The sequence below is a fragment of the Crocuta crocuta genome, unplaced genomic scaffold (genome assembly GCF_008692635.1).
Source record: "Crocuta crocuta isolate KB4526 unplaced genomic scaffold, BGI_CrCroc_1.0 scaffold165, whole genome shotgun sequence".
In the NCBI taxonomy this organism is placed as follows: Eukaryota; Metazoa; Chordata; class Mammalia; order Carnivora; family Hyaenidae; genus Crocuta; species Crocuta crocuta.
Window position 1 is genome coordinate 3,051,436 of NW_027530502.1, and position 17,353 is coordinate 3,068,788.

The window sequence follows — 17,353 nt, forward strand, 5'->3', positions numbered from 1 at the left end:
GTATAATGTCTTCTTGTTCTTTGGGCTTTGTTTACAGTGACAAAGGGCTGGAGAAGTATTCATGGTTCTATCCTTGAGTAAATCATTGCAGAAACCAGCAAGTCTGAATAATTCAGCCTCCCTTCCCCCAAAACTCTTTTCTCATCTTCACATTTTATTGTCAGAATATTCTATTAACTACATCTTTTTCTCCTCAAGCATACATTTTGATATTTAAGAAGTTTGTTCCAAAAGCACCTCAGTGACTTAGTTTTGGTTAAGTATCTGACTCTTGATCTCAGGTGAGATCTTGATTTCAGGGTCTTGAGTTCAAGCTCTTCTCTGGGCTCCACACTGGGCTCCATGTTGGGCGTGAAGCATACTTAAAAAAAATGTCTGGGGCACCTCGGTGGCTCAGTCGGTTAAGCCTCCAACTTCGGCTCAGGTCATGATCTCACGGTTCGTGGGTTTGAGCCTAGCGTCAGGCTCTGTGCTGACAGCTAGCTCAGAGCCTGGAGTCTGTTTCAGATTCTATGTCTCCATCTCTCTCTGACCCTCCCCTTCTCATTGTCTCTCTCCAAAATATATAAAATGTTAAAAAAAATTTAAATTGTCTGTTCCAAAAAAGAGACAAAAATTACTGGCACCATCATAGAGTTTAAAAGAAACTTGTCAATTAATCAAACTCATCTTTTAAAGATAGGAAAACTGAGAATGAGAGATGTCACACACATCTTAGCTCGGGATAAGGCTGGGTATAGAACACAGGTGTCGCTAGTTTCCTGCCTCAAAACTGGGCTTAAACACAATTTATTGAATTTTCCTTATATGAATAACTAAAAAAAATATGTGTCCAGTTCAGGTAAGATAAATGTTTGCTAAACATAGAATTTTTAAAAATTTTTAAGGTTTATTTATTTTTGAGAAACACAGAGAGTCAGAGTGCCAGTGAGGGAGGAGCAGAGAGAGAGGGAGACACAGAATCTGAAGCAGGCTCCAGGCTCTGAGCTGTCAGCACAGAGCCCAATGTGGGGCTTGAGCTCACTGGCCGCAAGATCATGACCCGAGCTGAAGTTGGACACTCAACAGACTGAGCCACCCAGGTGCCCCATAAAGGCAGAATTAAAAGAAAAAAAATCAACCTAACTAGAACTAAGTTCTCAAGAGTACCATTAATTAAAATATACATAAAAGAGGTAAAATGTTCATTTTCAATATCAAATTATCATGTGTATTTCCCAAAAGCTTGGGAATTTTAATATCAGTGTTTATCAGCATTTTAATTTTCAATATTCATTATGAATATACAAAATATGCAAGTAAGCAATTAATTTCAATATATAATTCATTGTTGATTGGCTGTGATGATCAGCATTTATCGTCAAGTGGCCAAAAGGTACAAGAAATTATCTTTTTTTAAACTTTTTTATTCATTTTGAGAGCGAGAGAGAGAGAGAGAGAGACAGAGCATATGAGTCGGGGTAGGGACAGAGAGAGAGGGGGAGAGAGAGAATCTCAAGCAGGCTTTGCACTGCCAGTGCAGAGCCCAATGTGAGGCTTGAACCCACAAACCATGAGATCATGACCTGGCTCGAAGTCGAGAACCAGATGCTTAATCCACTGAACCACCTAGGAGCCCTGAGAAATTATCTTTTATAACACAAGATTATCACCTGAATGTATGTTGTTAATGCCTCATAAACACTAATAGAATACAAAAGTAGCCCACCAGATTATTGAATTTGCTTTCACCTAAATGCTGAATAACTCATCAGGCTATGCCTATAAGGTATGTGAATTAATTATTTCCTCAAACACTCGTTATCACTTCAGTAATGTTTTAATCTCTGTAATCAGTCATGAAATCATATTTAAAAAAATAATTTGAATGACATTCAGTAGTATTCACATCAGGAACTTAAGCATTCTTGACCACCTCCATAAAATAAAGGTAACATACTTCACCAGGCTAAGCAGGATACATGGAAAAAGACAGTCATTGCCTGAGAACATTATGTTGGGAGCAGAATAAAAATGCTGTAGCCAAATGGCAGGGGGAGAAATCTGAACAGGATTTTAAAAATATCAAGCATATTTTCCATATTAAGTTGTACCTTATTCTTGGAAAGGTAAATGTGTGAATGAAACTTTATCTGGCAATGAAATTATTTTTTACATTTATGCAAAATTATGAAAATAATTTTATTTTTAGAATAGGATAAATAAATAATTATATACTAGAAGAAAATGTTAGTGTTGTTATGTTTGGGGTAATATCTACCCATATCCTTTCCTAACAATGGAAGCATAAGGAATTCTTATTAGGAGTATGGAAAATAAATTAGAAAGACCAATCATTGCTATTTTAACATTGAGCATATTAAAAGTGTACAGTTCAATCAGTTATAACATATTGTATCCACCCACAAAATCATCATCACTACTATGATAATCTCACATATATTCGATTATTTATATTATATGTATTACCAAATGTTTTTGAGTACCCTTTTATAGTTCCTCTACAACACTTCTACCCTTTCTCCGGTTCAGAGTACCACCAGAAAGAACCCAAATGCCCATAACGGGGAATGGATAAACATTGGGGATATAAGCCATTTAATAGAATGACATCCTCTGATAAAAATGAGCCAGTGATACACACAACATGGATTAAACTCAAAATAAGGACACTGAGTGAAAAGTCAGAGCTAATGAGTACATATGGTATGATCCATTTACAACAGAAGGAAAAATCTTCTGTTGGGACAAAAAATAAAACATTAATATTTAATTAGCTTTTTGGTAAGGTGTATGAGTTGTTTAAGAATTCTGCTTCAAATTCTTCAGTTTCTAGTCTAAACAAAACAAAATAAAACAGAACAGAAAGCCCTTAGTGCCTGACTATATATCAAGCTTAAGAATTCCTTTAGAGCTAATATAGGTTCTCACAGTTTCTTACAGGAAGTGAATAAAAAACAAATGCAAGGGGCCCCTGGGTGGCTCAGTTGGTTAAGTGTCAACTTTGGCTCAGGTCACGATCTCACAGTTCTTGAGTTTGAGCCCCACACCGGGCTCTCTGCTGTCATTTCAGAACCAGCTTAGAATCCTCTGTCCCATTCTCTCTCTGCCTCTCCCCTGCTATGTGCTGCCCTCTCTCTCTCTCTCTCAAAAATAAACAAACATTTTTTAAAATTTTTTTAAAAAGATGCAAAATATGTACAAATTTTAGGCACACCACCATTGGCTGATAGCTTCTTTTTTGCATATTTATATTCTACTAAAAAAATATCTGTGTAATGTCTCTTTCATTTCTTTTCCTTTTTTTCTTCTATGGGCTGTCTGATTACAATCACATGTTGTATATGTTATGAGTTTTCACAAGGTATCTCCTTTTTCTAACTTCTGTATTAAAATAAAAAGAGGAGAAATGTTTTTGAAAACTTACTTTCGAGGAAACAGGAATCTTAGCTTTTAATTTAATATATCTATCACTTGATTACTCATTGGAATTCATATTTAGCTCTTAAGAACACACTTAGGTCTTGCTCTTTTCCCTAACACATTATAAAAGACAGTTTATGCATAGATTGGTGAAGTTAAATTCAATTTAGTTAAATGGAGACACAAGAAAGTGGAAAATTTCCCACTTTTTTGTTTCAAATATTGAAGAAACATGACCTCATTTCTATCTGAATAAATTGTTCTTCAATTTATTAGCAAATTGAATGCCTAGATGTTGCTAAACATCTTGTAAAATAATGACATCTTATTGGTGTGTTTCAACATACAGATGTGGGAATTAAAGACTGATAAATAGAACACTGATCTTAGACTATCCAAGTTTTCATGAAAATGTTAACTAAATGTACCGCAGATGAATTGACAAAATCAGCAGATTAATAAAACTTTACAAATTCATGTTTGATTATAATACTAGCTTATCAAATAATGAGTTGATTTAAGGCTGATGGAAGTATTTTATGGAAATACTATCACAAAAACATATACACACATAAGGCATTTTGAAAGTTTTGCTGAAGAAATAAAATAATTGGTCTGAGTCTGGACAGCCTGACTATATAATGAAAATATAGAACAATAGGTCATGTTGCAATTAATGAAAAATAATGTAAGGTAGCACATGCTTGATACTAAATAAAAAGTAAAGTGACCTTGAGATCATTTGTCGTGAGACATAAGGAATATTCACATAAATGGAGAAGTCAAAACATGCCATTGCAGAATGAGTGAATATTACTTACTGTTTATCTGAGAGGTAGATACCTATATGTTATAAATTGATAAACTTTCAAGTTATAATTTTTATAAAGTAAAAGAACTGTAACAGAAAATAACTAAAGCTTTTTTCAATAGCAAACAAAAAAGTACATAAAAAATTTAGTCCATCTGTCCTTGTGCCAAAGGCAGAAATCCAAAAGACAGTAGCAAAAGGCCAGGTCAGGAAGCCAGCTCCGCTCACCATCTGTAGTAGAAAGCAGCACCTATTTACAGAAAGGAAAATGTATGTTTAATGCAAAGAACATTATTTCTAACAAGTAACTTATCTGGAATATGGCGCCATGGGGAGTTTGGAAATAAAAGAGTCAGCAATAAAGGGCACTAGTGTTCTCATAGGAGCATGATTAAGTGGCTGACTGAAGCTTCCACTTGTTTTTGCATTGAAATTTTTCCCTTTAGTTTGCAACATGAAGACAAGTCCCATAGGAAGAACATCACTCAGTCGGGTACAGATAACCACATCTCTTCCCTGTGGGAAGAAATTCTTTTTATTGAACTTTATGGGCCTATTCTTTACTTAGATTGTTTGGGTGTTGGTTATAGTAGATGTGGTTCTCCATCCCTACTGGAGCCAGTATTTTTTGGCGCAGTCCTCAAGGACTCTCCCCCAGTCTCCTTTCCCAGCCCAAACACTTGTACTCTAATCAGCCCATTGTTTGTCCTTAACTAGCACAGTATATCACATGCAAATCCAATGCTATGTTTTTCCATTTGCTGTTAAACTCTGTAAAAACACAATGGAAAACAAACTCCCAAGCCTAGGAAATATAAACAAATAGCAACATGAAGCTGGTACTGTGCCAAGTATTTCATTTGATTTGTTTTCATAATTAGTTCAGTGGCCCCATGGGTTAGTTACTGTTATCTCTCACTCCTGTTTTACAGTTGAAGGCACACACGCATTTGGAATTGATGAGTGCCCTACACACGTGAAGAATAGAGCTTTGATTTGTACTCAGGCTGCCCAATACAGAACTATACTCCTAATCACAAGGACATATTGCCTCCTCCATTTTTAATAAATAGTTTCAAAACAGCCTTCCTAGACACCATTCCTGCTCTATCTTTCCATTTTGCCCACTTCCTCCACATTTAAGATTATATTTATTTTAAATAGACACATACGTCTATAACTTTCTCCATCTATCCATAGTTATGCATAGTGCCTAGATGTGTTAGTTATGTTATGCATAATGTTAGGTGCTTTTTATGTTTGAACTTGTTTAGTTGTTACAATCATCCTGTGAGAATGACATTTTTATTCTTGTTTTATGGAAGTTTGATAATTCAATGAAGGGCCTTGGAGTTTACAAAGGTTCAGTTAGGCTTCAGATTCATACCCCAATCTCCATCTCCTAAATGCTCTTACTCTTTTTTATGCAAAGTACTTTCTTATTTCCATCATATATTGCCTCCATTGGCTAACTATACATTCTCTTAGGGTAGAGCTAATACCTTTTGAGTTTTATACAGTTCCTGCAGCACCTAACACAGCAATACCAACACAGTAAGAACTTAATAAATACTTATTTTGCATCCTTGAATTCCTGTCCTGGTCTTTAACTTTCCAACTGAGACAAATTTACTACATAATGTCTGGACTCCTTTAGAACATCCCATGATAAAAGATTTCCTTTTGAGGAACACTGATCAGAACTTGGTCAGTCTGAGAATGTCAAGGTCAAGGTGGTTCATATGAACTATAAATATTGTTGACCTTCCTATACTTTCAGGTCTCCACAAATAAATCTCAAATCATAGACATCCTAGAAGAGCTATATACACCATACACCCCACAAATAGCTTTTGGCTAAAAGAATTACCTAGAACTAAGGAAAATATTTAGGACTTATCCCTTCCAATATATTATGTTAAAATTCTAATTTTCAATGCCACAGATCTGGTTCTTTGCTTCTCATTAACCTTGTATTCTACTCCTCTGTGAGAGAATATGGGCTCTTCTATTTACCCCATGTGTCTCTTTTTCTTCTTCTGTGTCTTTGTCCATTTTCCTCATGCAGGTTTTCCTATTGCTTCTTTTTTTCTGTCTCTTGGCATTCTACCCAACAGGGAAATCCAAAGTAAAGTCATAAAGCCATGTGATATTTGGTCATGCACTAAATGAAGAGGGATGCTCTTGCCTAAGCTTATGCTGTTTCTCCTAGGGAATGCCTAATGTATTTATTTATTGGAAGTTGTTTCTTACCAGTGAAGGCTCTCTTTTCTCTTTATATTGTAGAAGAGACTTGTTTCTACTAAAAGGGGTATAAATGTCATCTGCCACCACTGCAGCTTATACAGAATAGAGATTTGCTGATAAATGCAGCCATTAATAAGGATACAGATTCCAGAGTATTTAGGCAGACAGCAGACAGTCAGGATTTTCTGTGACATAATGGATAGAGGGAAAGCATTCTATAGGAATCAGTTTTTTAGATCACTTCATTGTGTTTTGGGCATTCAAAGTGAACTCAGACTTTGTGTAAAGACTCTGAAATAAGAAGCAGAAAGTCCAAGAGAGATGTCCTGGAAAATCACAAGCAGTGTACAGAAGAACAGTATAAACAGGAGCATCATTCCTGTCTTAGCTACTGATCAGAATTAATACCCACTGGAATAGAAGAGGAAGTGGGGGATAGGAGTCACAGCATCCCTAAAGTTTGTGTGGCTTCTTGTTTATTAGTACACAGAGTAAAATCTGCATTATTCACATCACAAAATGTAGGTTCATTCATTCTCAGCAATACTTAGGTACTTTCTTAAAATCCAGAATCAAAGAGCTCATCAAATATTATTCATTTTTATATGTAAAAGTCAAATCCAAGACTATTAATTTAAACTCATTATAAAATTCTATCATAATAGGCTTATTCTGCTTAGATATGTAGGCACATTACAAACAGCATGGCTATTTCCCTTCTCTACATACACATAGCACTTTAAATCCCCGCCAAATGATTATATATCCCTTTGTGTTTTGGCTTGCAATTTGTGAATTAATTCTATCCCTGCAGGCGGTCTGAGAGTCTTTAAAAACAGGAATTGTGTGTTACATTATCTTGCACAGTGGAATAGCACTGTAACTAATTCAAACCTTCATAGCACAACTAAATCCCTACCCTGTACCAAACTCCTTCAAGGGCAGCATAGAAAAGTTAAAAAAAAAAAAAAAAAAAAAAAGGGGGGGNCTTTTTTTTTCATCTCAGATACTCCTCCAATATCAGAAAAGATGGTAACTTCCTCCTTTCTAGGCCCACTCTTTAGTATTGGCTAAATTCAGTGTTCAATCCCAGATAACTATCTGTAACAATCTATGGATTCATAAAGCTCTAAATATTTTTATAGCTCAAAGGAATAAAGGGAAGGGGGGTCCTATATTTGAGGGTGATTCTCCTTCTGTAGGAGATTGTTTAAAATGGAAATTTTTCTATTTCTGGCATCACGAGAGCAAGAACATAATCCTCTAAGTATGTTGTTAAGTAGATTTTGATTGTGTGGTTTAAGAAAAGAAAGGGAATATCTGTATCTATATCTACATCTATATCAGCTTAAAACTCTGAATATTCATTCATACTTCTTGAGTTTCAGAGAACAAAAATATAGTCCCTTAGGACTATCTCATTTTCCAAGTGAAGAAATAGAATTAATTACTCTACCATTGGTCTCAGAGATAAAAGTCAAGAACTTGAATTCCCATCCTGAATCTGCTACTTATCCTACATCAGCCTGGGCAAACCGTAAAACTTCTGGATTAATTTTCTTTATGTGGAGAAGAATTTCTAAAGTTCCTCCCAATTATATGCTTCTATAAGGACGCTAACTTTTCTATTCCCCTTCTTTTACAGTGGACCCACAACTTCTATTTTATTGTAGCTAGTCTCTTTTTATGCACACACATACAAACACACTATAGATTGGAGCACAGCTATATGGCTTATTAAATTGGTACTGGTGTTAACAAGTATGGATCCTCCAAGTGCTCAAGCAACTGTGAAAATTTGCAACAACTATAGTCTATTGGCCACAGTGTGGGTGGGATGTATCATTGGTACTACCATTAGGACACAAATTGACTTTGGCCACAATTTCCAGTTGATAATCAGGCTTTATGACTTCAACTGACAAGTGTTTTAAGTTTGTTTTCAAAAAGCAAGTGTGTAACCATAAAACTGGATTACAGACTTCCTTTTTAGGGGTTTCTGAAGTTGCTAAACTATATTTTGCAAAGTTCTGTGAGACTAATAATAAATAGACAAAATGTAAGTGACAGATATTTCTTCCAAATTATGACAGTGAAACCAACCTTTTGTACATCATTTCATGATCTTGAAATGAACATAATCTAGTTTATAGCATTTCTTTTAGCCCATGTGAATACCATTTTCTCAAGCTAGCATTTTAATAGGTTTTCCTTACTTTGACACATTTTCCCAAGTTGCACTTAATATTTCAAGATCTGAGTCACAGAACTTCTATATAGCATACTTCTTTCACAATAGCTGGTTTTCTCTAAGTTTGAAAGTAAATTACCTATTAGGATGGCAATAGATAGAAGCCTGAAGCAGCCAGTTTGAAATAATGATGTGCCTTTGTGAGCACAATCACTTTTTAAACATCCCTGGTTATAGAACGAGTAAACCAAATGTAGTAGACTTTTTATCAGGCATGATAGCAGACATTCAGGAAAACAGAAAATGCTCTTGGAGTTTTGGCATATATCTGGTTCGCATGTCCTTAAAAGGAAAGTCACTGGCACTATACTCTTTTCATACATCACTTCAGGGGTTCCTGGGCCTGTTTTTAGCACATGTAGAATGTAAACACAGTTTTTTAGGACTGAATAGATTAGTACCAGAACAACCTGAGAAGACATGGGAATGAGAATTTACTTGACAATCACCGGAATCTATTTAAGGGAACATACTTGCAAGCCAGTTCCCAAGCAAAGGTGAAACAATGTCTAGATCAGTAGCTCTTAGTGACCATTTCTCCACTAAATAACTGCTAGAAATATTGAATTTAAAAAAGTCTTGTAATTGAGCAGGCATCACTTGCAACTTTCTAGAAAACTTAGATACCTGACATTTTTCATTGATTTCTCTTATGTTAGAAAATGAAATGTCAGACACTATTAATTGCATTTTTACAATAACTAGTTACAGCAGGAGTAATGGCTAAATGAAGGTACTTTCTGTCTAATGCACAATGGATGTATTCATTTAAATGTATTCAATTTAGACGAATGCAATATGTCTATATTCATTACAGTTATACATATCTGTGGGTTGAATTGATGGGGTAGTAATTACTACTTTTATAAGTGGGACAGTATTGTCAGTCTTGAGGAAGAAAATTCCTTTTCTTATCGTGTTCTACACACCCACACAATAGACACATTTTAGGATCTTTCTTTCAAATGTAGAAATTTTGCCCTTGATCTTCCAGTGGATCTAATGACTGTAAATATGGTCTGCCAGGAGATCCTGCTTTTCTTGAAGGTTGGTGAGGGCTACTCTTTGTCTCAGAGAAAATGACAGAGAGAAACTGAGAATCTCAAGATTACTCCATACAAAAAAGTTCTCATTGGTCACATGGCACACCTCAAACTCAGCTATATACATAATATAGCATTGATTAGATTATTTTTACACTCTACATTGTTTTTCTTTGAGTTCAATGAAACTAGGACTATTAAAATGTGTTTTTTTTTCTAAATAAGAGACAACCTTTTCAAGAGCAGTTTTAGGTTTACAGAAACAGTGGACAGAAAGCACAAAGAATTCCCATATTATCTACTCAACTCTTAACACTTAATATCCCTTATTATTGATATTTTGCATTTGTGTGGTGAATTAATGTGATACAACTGATAAACTGATATTGATACATTGTTATTAGCCAAAGTCTGTAGTTTATATTGGGGTTCACTCTTGAATTGTACAGATATATGGGTTTAGATACCACTGTACACAGTTCAGCATTCCACTTTTCTTCCTTGTACCACAATACACACCAAGACAAAAAGTGAAAGAGAATTCAAATGTATTTATTCACTCACTATATTTATGCATTCATGCATTATTAGTAGGCCAAGGACTTCTATTTAATGGATTCAACCACTTCCCTGACCCTCGGTTAATTTACTTATCTTTTCATGGACCCTTTTTTTCTCCCCAGCCGACGTATACTGTTTGGTAGTCCTTACATTTTATCGTGTCCAGCAAGGCTCATCAGTTTATGTATATTTTACTATTTAATCAGTTGTTAAAAACCTCTACAAACCATTTCATGACCTTTAAAACAGGTGCATTGTAGCATCTGTATTCGATCGATAAGCAGTCTGGAAATTATACCTGCCCCCTTTCTGCCTTCTTGGCAGGGAAGCATAGGTAAGCAATGAAGCAATAGCTACTGTTATGATTATCTTACGGAACATCCAAGACTGCTCTACTCTCTTTCTAAATTGTTTTTCTGGTAGAAGAACTGTATATTAATTTATGCTGAGGAAGATGTAGTTTGTGGTGTAGAATACTGATGAACAGTGGTTCTAATAGAAATGCATGTATTTTTCAAAAATAGTCTCTGTTCAAGTGTAGCCAATTAGGAAGCTTTCCCAAAATAAGCAGTTATACAAGCAAACTCTAAGTATTTAATTGTTACTTCATGATCAGAAATGCAGTCTTCACTCTGCCATTTTGCCAGTAAGTCAGAAATTTGTCATTTCTTTCCAAATTAGAAATGATGCCAAACTGTCTCCAAAACTTGCTACCCAGAGGCAAAAAATTCATATATTTAATGTGGTTGTACTCATTTTCTAATCTGGGTACCATAAATGAATTATTAATAAGAAGGGAAAAGCTCTCTTTCAAATCTAGGAAGTGGCTGACATCACACCTACCTGAGCACTGATAGAAAGCACTGTAACTCTGATCATTTTCTAGTCCAAGTTTGGTAACCCATGACCAGATTCTTAATGAATTGTAAAGAGAATAGTTGATTATGGAAGATGGGACAAATACTGAAAGTCAAGAACCTGTAGTTCTGGTTGTGAATCTATGTGTAGGAGTACCCTTTCTTGCTTTAGGATAATTCTTCACTGAGTTCTTTAAACCTCANAAAAATTCCATGTATTTAGAACTATACCCATCTGCCATCATTTCAACAGTTTCATTCTCCATGATAGGACTTACATTGTCAGAGCAGGCCACACTATCTATTATGTAGTGGGAATACAATTCTCTGCCTTTTAATCCATGAGTTTTACTTATTCAATAAGTATTTATTGAGTTTTTCTAAGTAACAAATGTCATGGTAGATGCTATATAATGCAAAGACCATCCTTTTTATAAAAGAAGTTATGACATCTTTAGGAATATCATTATTAGTAATATTAATGCTCAATTATGAGCACATATGAGGATCTCTTGACTATGTGTGGTATTCCAAAGTAGTCCAAAATTTAAATGATCATCATGAGATAAAAATGTCTGAATCTCCTAATTGCATCAACCAAATGTGCATTGGCTAGCATGAACTGATTGTGCTTTCATATAAGATGGTCGAGTGAGACTGAGATGGCTCCTCTCACTTGCTCAAATTTCCATCAGAAAATTAAAGTTGCTTTGTAGACTCATGAGAGAATGGAGCCTTTTTAAATAACGTCCTAGTGTCACATGCATGCAATAATGCATTCATGTATACATATACACACAGTTTCTAGACATCAGGTTCTACTTTTACCATGCACTATGCTAAGTGCTTCCTTAAAAATAAACTCATTTTATACTCACAGCAGTCCTGCAAGCTACTCATTACTCCCCTTAATTTATACTGAAATAACTGAAACTTCTATAAGAGAGAGGCTGAGATTCAAGCTAGTCAGCCTCCAAGGAATAGTTTTTTTCCCTATCACAAAAATAAAATAAATGAATAAATGAATAAAACCCTCTACAGTGAGTCTTCCATTATCCAGTCTGTTACAAAGATTCAGGAAGACAATGGGGACTAAGAGAGTTTTCTGAATCCATGACAGCCACTTGATCAGAAGAGGGGAATGCACTGTCTTTGAAGCAGGATCTTATTTGGGGACAATATAATAGAACAGGTTAGAGAATATTAGAATTCTTAAAGCAATCTCTTACACATAACAGTGAAAGGTCAAATGTGAGCTTTCATACAAAGAATATGAATTCAGTCCTCAAAGCTCTGAGCTGGTATTAACCATCAAGGAGATATGAAGAGCAGCAATTGATTTTTTCGTTTCCTTTTTAATAATCAGGGCACATATTCACAACCAGTAGAAACAAGACTACCTACCACTTTGTATTTTCCTCGTGCCTATCTCTCAGCTTCAAGAACTTAATAGGTTTTTAAAATTATAATTACTCCTCTTACTCTCTCTGGGAACTAGGGCCTTGGTATCATCCCAAATCCACAAAATGTTACCAGAGGCAGCTTGAAAACTTGTGGTATTTGGATAAAGCCTAAGTAATTGAGGCAGCCTTTAGCATGGTGATTAATAGCCCTGAAACTAGGCAGATCTGATTCTTAATCCAATCTCTGCTTTTCAGTGTTTAACAAGTTTCTAAACATGCTTGTGCCTTGTCTTCCATATCATTAAATGGAGTAATAATAGATAATACTTCATCAGGTTATTGTGAAGATTAAGGGAGTTAACAAGTGTGAAGTGCTTAGCAGATTTCCTGTTTATACCATGAATGCTCAGTGGGTGTTACTGTGTGATCATCATTACAATAATAAAATAATTTGTAGCAAAACATCCATACTTCCAATTAAAAGCATTACTCTAGTCAGAATTCTTGCAACATTACAGATGTACCTGTTATTTGCATGAATGTAAATTTTTGTGTGAAAAAGTACATTTTCTCTCCGTGCACCCAAAGTATTAATTATTAAAAGTAATTAATTACTACAGAATTCTTATTGAGCTGAAACATAAAATGCCCAATGGCAATACCTAATGTTTTAAAAATGACTCTTGTTAAGATAACTGTCATATTCAATTTATAATTCTTTTTCAACCTTTTAATGAATCATTGAGAATGGTTAACATGAGGCTTTCTTTTGCTTCATAAATATTACTTTTTAAAAAAAATAAGCTTCCAAAACCTCCTTTTAGGCAAAGCGTGAAAGAGAACTTTGAATAACTAGTAAGTCAATAATAGAATTACGTGCTTTTAATTTACTAATTCCAGCATAGTTAACATACAGTTTTGTATTAGTTTCAGGTGCACAATATAGTGATCCAACAATTTATACATTACTCAATGCTCATCATGACAAGAGTACTCTTGAATCCTTTTCACCTATTTCACCTATCTCTCCACCAACCTCCCGTCTGGTAACCTTTTGTGTATTCTCTATAGTAAAGAGTCTGTTTCTTGGTTTGTCTCCTTTTCCTTTGTTCATTTGTTTTGTTTCTTAAATACCATATAAGTGAAATCTTATGGTATTTGTCTTTCTCTGATAAACTTACTTAACTTAGCATTATACTCTTTAGTTCCATCCACATGGTCACAAATGGCAACATGCCCTTTTTTATGACTGAATAATATTCCATTATATATTTATATGTATGTACGTGTGTATGTATGTATGCACGTGTGTGGTTTATGTATGCATATGTATATATATGTATGTATGTATGAATCTTATTTATCCACTAATCTGTCCATAGATACCTGGGGTGCTTATATAATTTTGCTATTGTAAATAATGCTGCAATAAACATAGCATGCATTGTAAATGTTACAATAATGTCTGTATCCTTTGACACAGTACTTTTTTATTTTAGGGGTATATACCAGCTCGGATGATTAATGGATCATAGGGAAGTTCTATTTTTTAACAATTCTTGAACATATAACTACTTAGTTATTAGTCAGATGAGTGTGTGGTTAGATGGCTGGCTGAATGACTGGATGGATGAAGTAGCATGAGACAGTGGAAAATGTACCCTGCTTTACCATTGCTTGATTTGCTAGAACTAATGAAGTTTCTGAACATCACTTGCCTCTTCTAGCTGTTAGATTTAGATTATATGATACTTTCCTTACTAGTCTACTAGTCTGAGCCCTTGCCCTCCAGTCTTCTGGTACATACAGCTAGACCAACTCTGCTACTTCTCCATGGACAATTCAACTTCACACTAGAGAACAGGCCCACCTCACACTGGGTCATATCATGGGCCACTGGATTATGGTTCTTTTACTAAAAGTAAGCTCTAGTACCAACCAGTTTCCAATTTTGCCAAAGATGCATAATAAACCTTAATTTTTTCTTTTCCTCTGTTATTCCTCTAGTCCTATCCAACTCTTGGCTTATATTCTCCTATGCCTGAGGTATAGGAGAAATCCTTCTCAGGTCTCAGCTTCCCCACTTCTGACCCCCAATCACTTGTTGTTAAGTTTATGCTCTTACTTCTGGATTTGATAGACACTCTGGACTGTGAACTCTGTGCTATGCTAATGGCATTTATATCCCGTGTGTGTATTCCTCCTCTCTTAATAAGGGAACTAGAATATGCCCTGGGAAATATCATTAATCTCTTACAAGGAAGGAAGATGGGGATAGCAGCACTATTTCATGGCAAGAGAAATGAAGCAAGAAATGGGGTATGCAATTTAGTCTGATGATAGTGAAATGTGAATATTCACAGGAAATGGCTAAAATGTTGGTAGATCTCTCTTATAATTACAAAATTTTGCACTGAAATTCATTTAATGTCATAATTAAAGGGTTTTTAGAAATAAATGCTGTGTAGATGAGGATACCAAGAGTAACTGCAGAAGCCTCACCCCTAGTCATTGAGCCGTTGTTATAAAATCCTCCACATAGGGGCACTTGGGTGGCTCAGTCAGTTAAGGGTCTGCCTTTGACTCCGGTCATCATGATTTCATGGTTCATGGTTTGAGCCCCACATCGGGCTTTGTGCTGACAGCCTGGAGCCTGCTGTAGATTCTGTGTCTCCCTCTTTCTCTCTGCCCCTCCCCTGTTCATGCTCTGTCTCTCAAAAATAAATAAACATTTAAAAAATCTTCCACATAATCAAGAATAACATGAGAGCATATTTTTAGCTCCCCTGAATTCTCAATTGCCACCCACCTCCAGTTATTGAAGCTAAGGCACTTCTGGGCACTGAGGCAGAGGTTTTCCATGTCCAAGGCACAGGGTCACATTTCTAAGGCTGTTATTCTAATGTCATGATAGTATAAGAAAAACTGTGGGTAAACCTAAGTAGTCTCTAGTCCCAGTCTTTGAAATTAGACAGGGCATGTAAAGGACACGTAAAATGACCCTTGGAGAAAGATGGGATGAGAAATAATGGTTGCCTCTAACTGTAAGCCTAGTTCAAAAGACTGAGCTCTAACTCAATGTTAAACCTCTGTCTCAATTCTCAAGTGACTACATTAACAAGCCATTATTTCAATTCTTTGAGCAACTGGGCATTTGTCCTGAAATTGAAGTCCATGTTCTCATTACTGGATACTTCCTGTCAGTAGTTTTCATATCCCCCATTAGCCTAGAATGTAACCAAATTGCTACTTTAATTCTCTTACATTGATAGTCCAGATATTTGGTCTAGGTTTGTTGTTTGCTAATGGTACTTTTGTTCTGCCTGCTTTTGTGCCATGTTGTGTTAGCCTCTTATATTTGGGCTTGAATCATTATGTCCCTGTGTCTAAATTCATTGCTCCATCACTTTGCCCAATGCTGTGACAATCTGCCTGCATTCCCTGTGCTTGCTTTCTTACCTGGTCAGCAATGGTCCTGTGATTCAGGTTTATGGCCTGATTTCTTTCTATACAGGGTTAGTCATTTTAGAGAAACAGAACTAAAACTCATCCTTTATTTTGTCTCTTCATTCTTTTTTTAAAGTTTATTTATTTATTTTTAAGAGAGAGAGTGTGTGTAAGAGTGCAACAGGGGCAGAAAGAGAGAGGAACAGAGAATTTGAATCAGGCTCTACACTGACAGTGGAGAGCCCAATGTGGGGCTTGAGCTCACAAACTGAGAGATCATGACCTGAGCCAAAGGTAGACAATTAACTGACTGAGCCACCCTGGCACCCCCTGTTTCTACATTCTTTATATGTATTTATTTGGTACCCTCTATGTGCCGGTCGTTCTTTTATTTAGGCACTGGGATAATAGAGGCCTTTGCGGCACGGCAGGAAGCATGAATATGGAAACTACTACCATCCATTAACTTATGTAATGCATACTAGTTAACTCTGGGCTAGACAGTGTTTGGCATTGTGGACACAAAATTGAATAAAACAGTTCCTGCCCTCAAAGGATGTATGGGCATAGACATGAAAGCAGATAATTTAATATCATGTGACTTGGTCTGATTATAGAATTAAAGGGGGTAATACAGGAGCTTGGGTTCATGCAATATGACACTGATGAGGTAGGAAGGAGCTTGGATGGTACACCAAGAGGACTGGCCTTGAGGGAGATGGCAAACGTCTTGTTTATTAACGAGGGAGAGAGGCATAAATTATTTGAATTCAAATCTCCTCTCTACTTACTTAGTGTGATTCTAAGTGCTGGTTGATACATCTGTCAAGTGTAGATTAAAATAGAACTTATTTTTATAGGGTTGGTGTGAGGATTAAGTGAGATAATTCACCACATACTTAGCTTACTACATGGCACATAGCTTATGCTCAATAAGTATTCATCACTATTAATCTATCGGCAATAAGAGAATTCAAGAGGATTATATTATTATACTTCTTAAATTGAAGTGTAATTTTCACCTGACACTGTGATAGTTTCAGGTGTACAGCATGATTGAACAACTCTCTGTATATGCTCACCACAAGTATAGCTACCATGTGTCACCATGCAATCTGTTACAATACCACTGACTATATTCTCTATGCTCAGAGGATTTTAAACAGGGTAGTGATGTGGCCAAAACTCTGTTTGTGATAGAGCATAGTCAAAATTATAAAGTAATAGTTTTGTAAAATATGTGTTGAACCCATTGGCAATGTCTGTTGTAGGAGAAGCTTAGCCTAGAGTTAGAGACTGCAGATAAATAT

General features: G+C 35.7%; 1 protein-coding gene across 1 annotated transcript in view; it reads left to right on the top strand.

Annotated features, from left to right (window-relative positions):
* The window catches only part of ZNF804B (zinc finger protein 804B), a 514,753-nt gene that overhangs the window by 394,514 nt on the left and 102,886 nt on the right, over nt 1–17,353 (top strand). The window lies entirely within an intron of this gene.